The sequence below is a fragment of the Eulemur rufifrons genome, chromosome 18 (genome assembly GCF_041146395.1).
Source record: "Eulemur rufifrons isolate Redbay chromosome 18, OSU_ERuf_1, whole genome shotgun sequence".
NCBI classification, from domain to species: Eukaryota; Metazoa; Chordata; class Mammalia; order Primates; family Lemuridae; genus Eulemur; species Eulemur rufifrons.
In genome coordinates, this window is record NC_091000.1 from 5,117,568 (window position 1) to 5,133,213 (window position 15,646).

Genomic DNA, 15,646 nt, shown 5'->3' on the forward strand with positions numbered 1-15,646 from the left:
TTCATCCCTGAAAATCAAAATTTTAAGAACTACCTCCTTTCTGCCTTCTTGGTGCCTACATTTTACAGAAAACTCTTTGACCTTTCATTTTAATTATAGTTTCTATCAAGATTTTATTATTAATATTCTAATATATATCTTCTCATTTCTAATGGTTTCATATGAGTCAGTATTTTCTTTTCAAGGGGAGTCTACGATCTTTGAGGGCTTATTTTGTACCCACTATAACACCGAACACTGTAGATGGTATGTAGAGAACACATACGAGAGTATGAGAAAAGGCCACGATTGAAAAGGTTGTCCATGGTAACAAAATGAAAAATTGGCCATAATTTCCTGTTTGTCATGCTATAGTGACCAAAGAAATAGAATTCCTAGACTAAGAATCTGGAAGTTTTTATGACTTCATAGCTGCAGCATGCCAGGATTCCACAGCTAACTCTTGGCTTGACGGTACTGGAGTTTAATCTTGGTGTGTTAGTGACTCTGTTGATTTATTTCTGATTAAATAGAGGGGATGGAAGGGGCTCTCATGAAGCAAGGCTAGCTCTGTCTTTATCCAGAAGCTTCTCAGATAAATGGGGCCAGGCAATGTGCACAAGACAGTTGGCAGCCAGGTGGAAGGCACATTGTGAGACAGCATTGCCCACGTAGATGTGAATTCGTCAAGCAACGAGTCCATATTTGCTGAGAACTAACTAGGTCACCGCACCATGCAGGTCACGTCTGGCTCTCGGTGCGGAAGCCGGGAATGAGATCAGCATGTGTATGTGAAATAGTTTGGCAACCTAAGAAATGTTTTTCTTCTCCATATCTTTTAAAAATAAAAGAACAAAATACGTTTCAAGATGGAAATAGAAGGCTCCTCCACAGAACATTATTTCATAGATAAGTGAGAGGCGTCAGGGCCTAAACGCAAGGCAGCGGCTTTGGAGCTGGGTTAGGATCCGGACTGTGCCCCTCATTCCCCGTGTGAGTCAGGGTCCGCTGCGTGGCCTTTCTGAGCTATCAGTAAATGTGGAAAATGAAACCAACTTCTTGAGCTAATTTGAGAATTAAATGAGATGCTACACGTCAAGCACCCAGCGCACGGTCTGGCACCAACATAACTTCTATTATTATAAACAATTGCCTCCCAGGGATGATTCGTAGCTGGAAGACTACATAATTAAGAAGATCTCTTAGAGGCATCCCAAGTAGGAAATAACCCCAGGTGTCGGGGCAGGTTTTAACTCTGAGCCAGGGTGCCCAGTGAGCCTCAGAAATGGAGGGAAAAAAAGGACGACTGCTATTCAGTGGGTCGCCCTGGTTAGTGACGGGTTAAATCAAACTTTTTCATTTTCAGGGCCATGGAGAAAAATAAAAAATTTTGTTACCTTATCAATTCTTGTAAATATTTTTCCATGCTAAAAGTAGACAACTTACATGGTCCCCTCTGATGTATTACAAAGGCTTTGCCTGAGTTTCAGGCTGGCTTTTCATATTTCATGTGTGCTTTTTAGATATTCCCATCACCCAGTATAAAATGAAATTATAACGTGGGGAGTGACGGTCTCTTCGTCAAACTGAAGGAAGGTAATTGGTAGTTTTCCAAGATAGTCTGGAGGGGGTAAGTGACATTTATGTGATCTGAATCCACTGGTTACATGCACAGGGATTAACATCTGTTAAAAGAGTTGTGCTTGGCATGCAGGTGTTTCAATATTTGCATTTAGTATGTGTTTCAGAAACAGCCTCTGAGAAAAACATTTATATAACAATCTGGTGTTTTATTGTCTAAATCTGTCAGGACAGTCATTTTGTTACTCAGACTTTGTGACTCTCTTGCAAGCCGTAAACTGTTTAACGAAGTGAGTATATTGAGAAAGATGACAGACTCTCAAACTTTGGGGAAAGAGTATTATATGAGAAGAATCAGCGTTTCCTCCTGAGACCGTGCCTAATATGTGAACAGCAAAAACAATTACATTGGTGATTTCAGGAAGTCCAATAAATTCCACGGCACAGTCCCGCTTTTGAAATATTACATCACTCAGCAAAAGCTTAGGTTCATATATCAGCTGAAATGAACTAACCGTGGATTAATTACCAGCAGGTCGGGTGTGTGGACGGCGTGCAGAGGGCTCCGGTTTCAGCACCGCAGCGCCCAGGGTTGACGCTGCCTGCAGCTCGGGTCTCCGGGTGCCCGTCCGTGCGGGGCAGGCCGGCGACCACCTCGCACTGCGGCCATTGACTTAACCACTCTGTAATCCACGCTGTTAAAATAAGTCGTGCTCTGGTCCCCTGGTTTTGTACGTACAGCGGGGGAAATAAATGCAGCGCATCTCCAGGGATTCGTGGCTTGAAATTTGAAAGAAAGTAGAGGAATCAATTGGTTTCACACACCGCCAGATTATACTTCAAGAAAATTAGAACTGGGTAAAAGCTGAATTATAAACGATTTCTGCTTTATAAAAACTACACATGGCTATGACAGCACATGGTGATGGCTCACGTCAGCGTCATGACTTTTTAAGTGTTTAAATGTATTTAGGGGACATGAATGATCCAGTTAGAAACAATGTTTTGTGTATAAATAGCAATTAACTTTTGCTGCTAATGTCTGCCATGTGGCTTGTTCTCACACAGTTACGTTGTTTTTTGACTTTGAGATGGTTCCTAAATCATGTTCAGGCCACTGTGGGAATTCAGCCGGGACGTTTCAGCTGATGTGGACCTCAGATACCTAAACTGCTTCAGGGCATGGCCTCCCATGAGCCACTGGGTGGGGTGGGGATATGTGTGTGGGGTTGTATTTAGGGTTTTGTCCCATAGCTTCTGGAATGATCTGCACTTCTCCAGGGCTAGAACAACCATCCGCTGTGTTATAGTCACTGAATACTAATACTTTCCCTAATTGTGGAGCCAGCGCCATCAGCTCTGCCTTAGCCTTATGTCTCCTTCAGGTGGCTTCCAGAATTTTGGATGAAATAGACCAGAAAAGTCTCCAGAAATTTTTTGGGGGGTGTCAACTTTTAATTTTGCTCATCATAAACATGAAAGAAATAAACTACCTTTAACATTTGACAAATGATAGTACACTTTAACACCAGCATTCAGAAGGTTATAATCTATGAGTGAAGAATAGGGCTTTACAAGAGTCAATTTAACTTATACAGAAGTAATTTCATTACCTCTTTTTCTCATTTGGATGACAGTTCTGCCATGGATTGACATTTAGCAGGAGAATGTTGAGAATTATTGACAAACTTAAAGTACCTCTGGCTTGGGGTCAGGAGATGTGGGTTGGGGTGGTCAGATGCTATTGATTCTTCCTGAGTTTCCTCCTCTGCAAAACAGGGATGATAACCTTTGCTTGGCCTTTCTCACCAGGTTATTGTGAAATTCATGTGGGATAGCATATGCAAAGCACAATCAAAATGAGCTGGTTTTATTATAGATTTATAGAAGAGTGTCATCAGGGAATAGAATGCCATGGCTGGGCACAAGTCTTAGGAATGATCTGAAAAGCAACCTCACAGCGTTTCTGCTGAGTGTTTGAACTCTGCATTTGTTTTTTGAAGGAAAATTTTCCTTTTATTACCCAGTAATAAAGGCAGAAATTGAGCCAAAAGGAACTGCACCACGTCTATTCAAATGTGGCCCTGAATACTCATTTGTGTTTCTGTTGCTGAGTTATCTTACTGCTCCTTTCCATCTGAAATGTAAATTAGTAGAGATCTTGCTCTCTAGTAGATGCTAACTTTGACAAGAGGGTTTATTCATGGGGATTGAGTGTCATACAATCCCTGATCCCTGGGAGTGAGGGAAGGGACTGGCTGGAGAATGCATGACTGAAATTGTTTTTCTAAAAGGTGTATAGTCTGGCATATCCTTGGGTTGCATCGGGAAAAACAAAAACCAAAAATTCCCCTTTGGAGTCGCTTGTGGGCTGCTGGAGACATGTTTGTCAAGGTAGCATTCATTATACAAACTCTTCAGTGTCCAGGTTAGGAAGTCACTGTCTGTGAGCTCTGGGCCTCTCCACCTTCAGTGGCAGCACATGCCATCTCTGCTCTGATGAGTAAAGGATTTTTGTTGTTGTTGTTGTTAATTGAGCTGGTTTAGACCTTTCCCTATAGTATCCGCCTATTGCTACCGGTCCTTTGAAGAAAGAAATGCTATTGGTTTTTTTTGCTCTGTGATGGGCCTTGAGAAAGCTGAAGAAATTTAATTCCTGAGATTTATTTTCTTTTTCAGGGCAAACATCTGTAATTCCTTCAACCATTTCTTATACAGAAAATTCTGAGTTCCCAAACTTCCAAGTTATCCTGTCCTGCTTCTTTCAACTCTTGGTGGAGAGCTTCAATATATTAGGAAATTATCCCTTTGGTTGTGATATGACTTGAACATATTTTATCCCATTTGTCTTTTGACTTTATTTATAGCATTTTTTTACATATTAAAATTGTCTTATATAGTCAGATATATCACTTTTTTTCTCATATAGCTATGGTTTTTGTGTTAGAGCTGCTTCACTTCAAGATTATTTTATTTATTTTTATTTTTCAATTGATACATAATATTTGTACATATTTATGGGGTACATGTGATACTTTGTTACATGCATAGAATGGGGAATGATCAAGTCAGGGTATCTGGAGTGTCCACCACCTCGCGTCTTTGTCGTTTCTATGTGTTGGGAACATTTCAACTCCTCTCTTCCAGCTATTTTGAAGTATACAATACATTGTTGTTAACTACAGTCACTCCACTCTGCTGCCAGACATTAGAACTTACTCCTTCTTACTATATGTTTGTACCCGTTAACCAACCTGTCTTTCTCCTCCTGCCCCTTACACCTTTCCCAGAGGCTAGTATCTGTCATTCTTCTCTCTACCTCTGTGAGGTCAACTTTTTAAGCTTCTACATATGAGTGAGAATATGCGATATTTGTCTTTCTGTGCTTGGCTTATTTCACTTAATGACCTCCAGTTCCATATATGTTGCTGCAAATGACACGATTACATTCTTTTTTCTGTCTGAATAATAAGACCTTGACAATAACTTCGCTAAAGCAACGGCTCTTTTATCCATCTTCTCCTTTTAATTCCCATTGCGACCGTGCTGGTTAAAAGTCTAAATATTTTGCCTTTGGACTATTTAAATTGCCTCATAATTATATCCAATGTCCTTTTCTCCAATTCATTTGAAACATCTCCGACAGATAGATATTATTAAAGCATGGCTGTCTTCACATCATGATCTTGTTGAAAATCTTTTACTCTTTATCCAGTATTTCTTGGTCTGGCCTTTAGAGACCTCTGATTTGGCCTCAACCAACATTCTAATGATATCTCACAGTATTTCTTGTACATTGTACACTTTAGAAATACCAAAGTGTCAATTCTTCTTAGCACCCCCCATTTTTGTCCTTGGCACCTCAAGCCATTCTATCTGCTTGCAAGTGTTCCCTTCCGCGCTCTGACCACCTAGGTCATCTCCTTCACAAGGTTTTCCTTGATTCTCCCAGTGAGCAGTAAAGACTGGAACACACGACTCACTCATGTGGAGCGTGTATCACTGGTATGGTTCTTATCACCTACTAACTCACGCTACAATAATTCAAATTCTTGTTTTATTTCCCTCAATAAAGTGTAAGCTTCTAGGGATAGGAATTATTTTATTTTTTATTTATTTTATTTTTTTTATGTGTTCAATTTTCATTCTCTTGTAGTTACAACTGCATGAAAATGTGTATTATAAAGTCACTTGCAAAAGCAAAAATGAGAAACAATCTAAATTCCCAACAAAGAATCAGTACATTATAGCATATTAACTCAAAATATTTCCTTTTTTTAAAATTTTAGAATATTGCGGGGGTACAAACGTTTAGGTTACACAGATTGCCTTTGCACTGTTTTATTTTTGTGTTTCTCATCAGCATAGTCATTTACTTTGCTTTGCCCTCATTTGTGGGAAGGGTGGATGCCCATTAACCCAGGTGTTCTTCAGCACCTCCCGGCTGCTTTTGCCCTCCTTCCCAGAGCTCTCCTTCTTTTGCTTTCATGACACGCTGTTTCAATCTAGCTGTGCATGGAATGTACAGGTGGTGGTGGTTTAGCGAAAGCGGGAGGAGTAGAGAAGCGTAGAGATGAGGGAAGGAGGGAGGGGATGTTCCCAATGCACGAGGCTATGCCAGTGTCCCCAAGGGGTGTGTCTACAAGAAAGTAATCTAAGCACATTGATGGGTGAGAATATTCCAATATCACTGATCCTTATTTCAAGGGTAAGAAGTGACTGGGATGGAATTTAGGTCAATGAAAAGAACATAGGTAGGGAATCCAATTTTACAGCTCTCCTCATGTGCTAGTTCTGGTGCATCCTAGGTTATCAGTCATTCTTACCACATCACGTACTATCTCACTCTTGGAATAGCAGATTACAACGTAGTTCACATTCTCCCCATTTTAGAGATGAGGAAAATGATATTGACAAGTATGTCTGAACTGGAGAATCTATCAAGGCAACTGTCCTCTGTGTGGTGTGGCGCTGTCCTAGCCACACACTTTAATAAACTGCAATATGCTTCCTGAGGTTCTTTGACATTTATTTTGTGTGTTCTCCTCCTTCCTTCAGGAATCCAAATGTGGCTGGTTTTTTGGAGCTCTTTGTTTCTGGGGATGCTGTTTGGGTCAGTGTTCACCTCTTGCCAGTCTCAACGTTTGCTGTGTCAAGGCGGTGGTAGACCAACGACTTCTGTGAATTCTAGTTTTCTTAGATCCATTTCGGTTAAGTTGCTCAGGAGTAGTTCTTTCCGACATTTATTTCTGAGAAAATGCCACTAATGAAAACACGAGATTCATAGCTCTACCTGCTCTCCGACCAGTTGTGCATGGTGTGACCCACCACATGCTGCTTTTGCAGATTTACACCTTCGGTGGGACTCGCACACTGCAGCCCTGAGGAGAGGGGCCGGGGGAGGGAGGGTGAGAGAGAGACTTGACTTTTAGCTTGACCACGAAGTCAGGGCAGAGAGGAAACAATCACAAAGGTTCATGACATTGATGTCTAAGTGATGAGGCATGTTGTGTTCCTAAATTGTTCACGATTTCCGTGACATTTTTCTTAAAATGTAATCCACAGACTGAATGTACTTAACACAAATTCTAGAAAAAAGTTATTTTTACTTTTTCTTTTTTGGTAGTGGTGGTGAGAGATGTATGGTATTGATCTTATAATAGAAATAATGACTTCAACCAGGTTTTCTAAGAAAATTAATGACTGCCTGAGGTTAATGGCCTTCAGTCAATCTCCTAGTCTGCCATTAATCCCCAGGAAATGCCCTGGGCCTTGAGCATTATTGTGTAAATAATACAAAAGTGGGTAGAGCTCTCTTGTCAGATGGGAAACATACACTGCCCTTGTTCTCTCGGACCACTGTTAGGATAGTAACGTATTAGGGGAAAAAAACTCCACAATAACTTTGCTCCAATGCAAATAGTCTCGTTTAAACAAAATATTAAACAAATTTAAACTCTGTATGTTTAAGAAATAATGGAAGACAGTAAGCTCAGAATTCTTAGAGCTGTGAGTGAAGTAAAATGTAGAGTCACATATTAAATGAGAACAATGCAATGACTGTCAGATCAGATACTTCAAATTACAATCAGGGTTAAATAAACACATAATCGACACTTTAATGGATGCAAACCAAAGAGAGTACTGAAATTTCATTTTCAAATCAGGACCTTATAGTCTAATAAAAATATCTTAAGTAACTACATTTTAAAACATTTCAAATAAATACTACAATGAATAGGGAGATTTTTCTTATCGGAGCATATCAAAGAATTTTTATAGTCCTTTTCGTGGGTTGTTTTGCATTCTGGGATTTTCAAGAAGGCAAATAGCAAAATGAAAAACATGTGCAGGAAATTAGTGTAGCAGTTGCCCTCAGCTGCCAAAGGGGATACTACTGAGCTGGGAAAGCCTTCAAGGGGGTTTTCTTACTTTGAACAGAAATGCCCTTGCTTAGCGTTACTCGTGTCCCAAGTTCAGATGCAGGGCTTTCCACTAAGTAGGTTCTCAGTAAACATTTACAGAATGAGCAAATGCTCCTCCTTGCCCTGAGAAATCTTTGTATATTTGGGAGATTAGCTATTTATCTTTATCTTGCGTATACGTTGCAAGTGTTTTCTCCTAGACTGGCATTTATCTGTTACCTTATAATTTTTTTTTTTTACATGTAAAATCTTTTTTTTCCAATTTTTTTCCCCCACCTCTAGATTTTGAGTTTTGTTTAGAAAGGCTTTCCTCATACCCAGGTCATAGAGGGATTTTACTTCTGATTTATAAAGGGAATAAATATAATTTGTTCACTGATATTTTATTCTAGAATTTGTAAGATTTTTTTTTTTTTGATTTTCACATTTTCATTTTTTTAAACAAAAATTTCCCCTTTTATTTTTAGTTGACAATAATTATGCGTACCTATGGGATACAGACATATTTTAATACCTATATATAATTCATATTTTCATGCTTTGGATTTCTGAGTCAGTTAGGGTTTATTTTGGTGTATAGTGTGAGGTATGGGCTCCAATTTTATCTTTTTCCAAATAACTATCCAATTGTCACAATATTATTTATTAAAAAGTCCAGCTTACTCTCACAGACATGAGATGCTATCTCAATTACATTCTAAATTTTCATATGCAGTTGGATTTATCTTTAAACTTTCTATTCTGTTTTGTTAGTCTGGTTGTTTGTTCATATGCTGTGTTTTGATAGATTACCTAGTCACTTCCCTCTTGGCTGTCATAAGGGCCTTATCACTTAATTTTGCATATTTTTCTATATGGATTTTAGAGCCAACTTGTCTAGCTCCAGAAAAAACAATCTCATTTGTACATATTTTTGGAGAATCACATTACGTATATATTAAGTAGAAAGATACTTGATATCTTTTTTGTTGAGTCATCCTAATGAAGAACAAGGGCTCTCTTTCCAATTTGTTCAACTCTGCTTTTATCTTTGAGTGTTTGAAGTGGTCCTCATATAGGTTTTGTACATTACTGTGAAGTTTACCTTTACTTATTTTTATTTTTTGTTGATATTTTAAACCTTTTTGTCATTATATCTTTGGACAGTTTATTATTAATATATATGATATCATTGATTTATATATTCTAAAAGTATCATACCATATACAAATAGAAATTATTTTACTTTTTCAATTCTTTTCTAATTCTTTTCTCTTGTTTCATTGCATTAGCTATAAGTTCAATTTTGTGCTAAATAGGAAAGGGAGAATAGCAGACCTCTTTGCTTTATTCTGGAATTTTAGTGGAAATACCTCTCCTGTTTACCTAGTAAGTATTATGGTAGCTTTAGAGTTGCAGTACGTATATTAATATTTTATCAACTTAAAGAAAAATTCTCTGGTTTTTCATTTTACAAACTATGTTATCAAAAAATGGATTTTGAATTTTGTTGAAGTATGTTTTTTCAATATTTATAGTAACAGTCAAATAATTCTTCTTTAGTTCTTTTGAGATGGTGCTCATGCTCATGGATTTTCTAACATCAAACCACTCTTGCATTCATGTAATAAACCTTACTCCATAACAGATATTTCATTTTTTAATGTGCTGTTGGATTCTGTTTCCTAGTCCTTGATTTACAATTTTTTGCCTCAATATTCTGAAGTGAGATTGGTCTGTGTTTTTCTTCTCTGTGCCATTTTATTAGGTTTATGTGTCAATGTTATATTTTCTTTGTAATAAGATTTTTGGAAATGTCTTCTTTTTCTATGCTTGGAAAAAATTTAAGTAGCATTGGATTATCTAGTCTTTGAAGGTTTGGGTCAATACCTCCATGAAACCATCTGCTCATGGTAAATTTTGAGGGTGAGTTCTCCATTTCTCTATGAAAATTGATACAAGTTTTTGTTTTAAGAAATCCGGACTGGGATCTGTGGTGGGAGAATAATGGCCTCAAAGATGTCCTAGTGCCCTAGTGCTTAGAACTTGTGAATGTGTTAGGTTACATAAAAGGGATTTTGCAGATGCGACTAAGGGTGAAGATTACCCCGGACCATCTAATCGCATAAGTACTTAGAAGTGGATCATGTTTTCCTTCTGGGTCAGAGAGATGCAATGTGATGCAATGTGAGAAGGATTTGACCTGCAACCACTGCTGCTGGTTTTACAGATGGAGAAAGGGACACTGAGCCGTGGAATAGGAATGGCTTTTAGAAGTTGGTGTGACCCTCTGCGGACAGTCGGGAAGAAACCACAAACCAGGGACAGTCACAAGGAAAGGAATTCTGCCGACAACACAAATGGGCAGGGACCATTCTTTTCTGGAGCCTCCAGAAAGGAAAGCAGCCTGCAGACAGCCTGGTTTTATTTCAGGGAGATCTATACTGGATTTCTAGCCTACTGAGACATAACGTTAGCATTTGTGTTGTTTTTAAAGATACTAGGTTTATAGTAGATTTTAATGGCAGCAATAGAACACTAATACTTATCTGGACAGACAGGGCCGAACTTGACAAATTTTTCCTAGGGAATTGTCCCATTTCACTACGTTTTTCAATTTATTTTCATAGAATTAGGCAATGTAGATTTTCAAAGTACTATCTCTTGAAGTGGTTATTTCCCCTTTGTCATTGTGATTTTATATATTTGTACTTATTTTCTTTTTCCTCAATTAAGTTAGCTGATTTTTTGTTTGTGGCTACCTTTAGGTCACCTGAAACAGCAGGCGTGGGTGAGAAGGCAAAAGGCCGTAGCTTTATCTGATCTTTGCTGTGACTCGCCCCATTGTCTCAGTGATGTTTTTGAGAGGACTAGGCCAGTCTTACCTCCTGCTAAATCTGCCTCTAAAGAATTGTCTTATAATTCTCTTGAACTAATCTGTCTTGCAAGACTGCTAACCTTGGCAAGGAAAAGCCAACTCTCACAGGTATTTTGACTTCTCCCCCCAATTAGTCTCACTCAAAGGCTCTCTCCACGTGCGATTTGTAAGGTATTCTGGTCAACAGTTACTCAAGTAATGCACCATTGTTACCGGCCTCCAAGTGGAGGTTTTTCCAAGTTCTTTGGTGTTCATCACAGAAAAGAATTTCAGGACACAACACGTAAGCCAAGTGCGTAAAAGCTTTATTGAAAGCAAAAGTGCACTCAGGGAGGAGAGCGGGCAGACTGGAAAAGAGCAGCCGCACATGAGGAAGGGGTCTAGATCTTTTGTAGTCTTACTAATTGAGAGCAGGAATCGTCAAGGTCAAGGGGTTGGCTTTTACTAAAAATTTGGGTAGTAATTCCTAGAATTGGGTTCTCTCCCACTTTCATACTTTATATGGTTGTTTCAGAACTGTCATGGTGATTTCAAGGGTGGAGAAATTTTAAAGCTACAACGTGAATGAAATTGTAACTAGCCAAATTTCATGTAAGGTGGAAGAGAGAGCTGACAAGCTGGTGGAAACCAGTTCTTGCCTGTGGTTATCAGCCCCTTTGGTTTAAGGGTTGTTTACTTTTCTACCTGCACCTGATCTTCAAACACCTGCCTTGTCTCAGCCCTGTCTCTGAGTCTCCCACTCCAACACCGAGGCACCAGCTTTCCAGCCCGCAATGTCTGCTTCCTTGCTGCTCACCACCTGCCTACTAAACTAATACGTCATATTGTAAGTTTTGTTAAGGTAGCCCAATTTCTAGATGCCAAACTGTGTGTTGGTAAGTTATGTTGTCTGTTAGTGAAATAAAGAATAAAGTAACAGTGACCTTAGAAAGGTAAAAGTGTGTTTGTCTCTCTTGTAATAATTGTAGCAGAAGCAGACCAGGATGTGATATGGGAGCTCTGCTATCTTTTGTTGCCCTGTCATAGTCCCTGGGGGTCACACCCTGGTCTGTGTGGCTGCAGGTGGCTCATGCCACTGTCATGCTCCAGGCCTGAAGCTTGCATACATCACCTCTGCCTGTAGCGAGCACGGCAGAGCTCAGGCGCAACCTGCATCCTGCATTCTCACCTGTCATGGAGACTGAAGCACATAGCGCTTATTCTCAGTGCCCATTGGTCCAGATAAAACTCAGAGACAACCTTATAAGGGAGGAAGGACGGAAGGAACGGTGAGGCCAACTGTTGGCGTGTGCCGCAGCCCCTCATCCCTTTTCTTATGATTCTTCCCACTTTTTCCTTTAAAAATAGGATGTTTCTTTGGATTTAAATGTTTCAAAATTTCTATCACTGTTAGAATTTATAATTGAGAGAAAGTTAAGCTAGTATATTCTTTCTATAGGTTTTAGGTCCCCCCCCAAATAGCCCATTCATTGCATATTTTATATATAATAATGATCCTTGTTTAAAAAATTATCCAATAACAGAGGAAGGAAATATTATTTGAAATTTCTGCACATGGAGAACAAATGTCATTAACATTTTGATAACTATCTTTCATGCACTTTTTAAGGAACATACACATAAACTCCTTTTTTCCAAAGATTTTATTTAAAGGTGATCATATAATTATGCTGTTTTTACTGTGAAAACTTTTAAAAAATGTAATTTTTAAAATTCTCATAGTCTCTTCTCCTCCTGCCAACTGAATCACCCTAGATTTGGTATGTATCTTGGCTTACTTAATTCATGGTCATATAACTGTATTCATATATGTATTTACACACATATAGATGCATATGTATATTCAGACATATTTTTAATTGTATAAATACTCAAATATTTTTGTATTGTTTGGTTTAGAGAAATAAGATCATATTATATATATTTCTCTTCCTCTTACCTATTTTACTTAACATCATAATTTTGAAATTTTTAAAATAATTGATTATAGGTTAGAATTATTCTTTGTAATGTCTGTGAGTTATGTAATGATATGGTTTTATCAAAACTAACTCAAATTTTGACCCATTAATAAACATTAACTTCCCCCCCCATTTTTTGCCCCTTCCCTAAAATACTACATTAACCATTCTTATATACTAGTGCTTTATTTCTGTGGGATCAACTCCCAGTAATAGGGATGCTGATTTGAAATATATATATGTATTTTAAATTTTAGTAGATATTGCCAGATTGTTTTCCCAAAAAGTTGTAACAATTTCTAATCCTTCCAGCAATGCATTAGTAATTCCTACTAATACCATATGTCTAGCAATAATCTCATTGCTACTTTAATTTTCCGTTTACAATCACTAAGGTTGTATGTATATATATTTGGTATTTTAGGCTATTTAAAAATAGCATTAAAAATCCATGACATTTTTAGTATTTCACTGATACATATTACCCTATAAATTTGTCTGTAGAGGGCCATATCCACTGTTTGAAAAATAAAAAATTCTATGTACAATTTTTTTGTGATATAAAATACCCATCCAACTTCTCTTTATTTTCAGAAGCCATTTCAAAATTTAAATAGCCTGATTAACTGGATGTTTGTTATTGTTTAAACCTAGTAGATGACTGAACAGTAAGCTTGTACCGCCAGGCAAGGGTGTACTAGGCATCTCATTACTTCAAAAGTAAACATACTCTATTTTTGCAATGTTTAAAAATACTTGGGTTACCTTTAATCTTAGATTTTTGAGTAGTCAAGTTAGAAAAAGTTGATTGCAGACTCTTCCAGGTCTGTACGGGTCTGTGCAGTGTAAGTTGGCCACTTCAGCGTGATTCTGGTCTGTAAGTTTGAAATGGGTGAATTGATGTAAAGACTAAGAGAAATAATTTTGTCATAATTTAGACTAACAGTATTCTCAGTATAAAGACATCCTCTTTGATTAGGTTAAACATTGAAACCATTGATATGTTAACATAATTGATTCTGTTAAACATTAAAACCAGTCTTCCCAAGTGTAAAAGTCTTGAGTAAGGTGCTTAGAGAGGACAGTAGGGTCAGACCAGGTAATTTTCAAATAGATTTATTAATGTATATTTTATCTATTTCTCCTATTTAAAATCTGAAATCTTACAAGATTGTTCCCTTTATGTCATCATGTTAATTTCAAAATATTACAGCTTGATTCACTTATGCCAGTCCCAACTTTAAAACCTATTCAAATATCCCAGTCATATTTTTACATAGACAGTATATGTTAATTTTGTGGTCACAACTGGAAATATTTTAATAAAAAAAAGGAACACAAACATTTTAAGTTGCTCTTAGAAATTTGAAGTGCATGATTACTGTAGCTTTATATAATCGACATGTATATTATGGATGCCAAATCCAAATACATGTATTTGATTTAGCAGATAATTTCTCCCCTAGTGGTATCATGTTTCTCTTAAATCTTTAGGGGTCTGTAGGCTGCTGTATAAATTGTCTGAAGAGTTCTGGGTGATTTTTTTATGTAAAGATATACAAAATTATAGCCAATTGCTTTTGTGTGATAGAGACAGAAACTGATATAAATTTGGATGTCCTTGTGGCATTTTAAACAAGCAAAAAAGTTAAACTGTCTAGAAAGAAACTGCATTTTATAAGTTTTATTATTAAATCCACCACTGCTTTGCTGACTAATAAAATGGAAAATGTGTACTTTTATAGGTTTATAAAAAGGTAAGCTATAGTTTCATGAAAAATATCTTGCACCGATTGAATACAGGTGGCTACTTGTTTAGACTTTGAAGATGTAAAAGCTTAGTATAGATGTCTGAAAAAGGTAATATGGCACAATAAAAAAAAATCTTCCTTTCTTTGCTCATCAATCCTTTGGGTATTCCATGTCAAATAAACGCTACAACAATTTATAGTAAAAGTACACAGTGGAAGTGCCAACGTTAACACTCCTTAGGACTGGGTACCTGCCAGGTTTTTCACACCAATATTTAATGTGAACTAAAATGTCTTTTCCACTGGAAGTGTGAGAAGGAGCTTGCTTTCCTATATTTGGCAACATGCTTACGTGAAGTGTAAAGTCAAATGCCCGTGATGTTCTCTTTATTTCAAGCATGATAAATTGTGTTCATTTGTTTAAGTGCATGTGGCAGCTTTAGTGTTCCAACTATAAATTTTGGTTAACTTCTATTGACATGCTGTATTAAACTTAAGAAAAACAAATTACACTTCACCCGTTTTAATTGACTAAATGTGTCAAAAACACAGTAAGTATAACATGAAAGGTCAGAGCCTTCGTCTACACTGTAATGGGTGTCATGGCAGGGATCCAACTTTTCTTGTACATTTCATTTTTCACGAAGTTTTAGGACAAGGCATACGTTTAACATTCACTTCCACTTCTCATTTGTACTTCAAAGTTTATCACAGGCTGTGTTACTACCAAGAACACTTTTCGCTTGTGCTATTTAAAGTTCCCTTCCAACTGACGTGTGTGCCCAGAGAATACTGATGTTCTCCTGTAAACAAGGCCTTGGCAATGGAGTTTGGTATCCTGAGGAATGAAACGCTGATTTACGAGCACACCCACAGATCACTGCAGCACTCCTCGGACGAGACCTGGTCTACGTATCTGGTCCTCCCTTCCGTGGCTGAACAAGCAACCACGTGGGTAGGAGCTGGATTAAACTTGGCACGCTGGATTCCTTTGGGATCTGATTAAAGTTCCCAGTTTTCGTTCTTGAGCTCTATGTCCAAGGGTTTATATAAATCTTTATGACTTCAATAATTTATCAGCTTGACACCCGA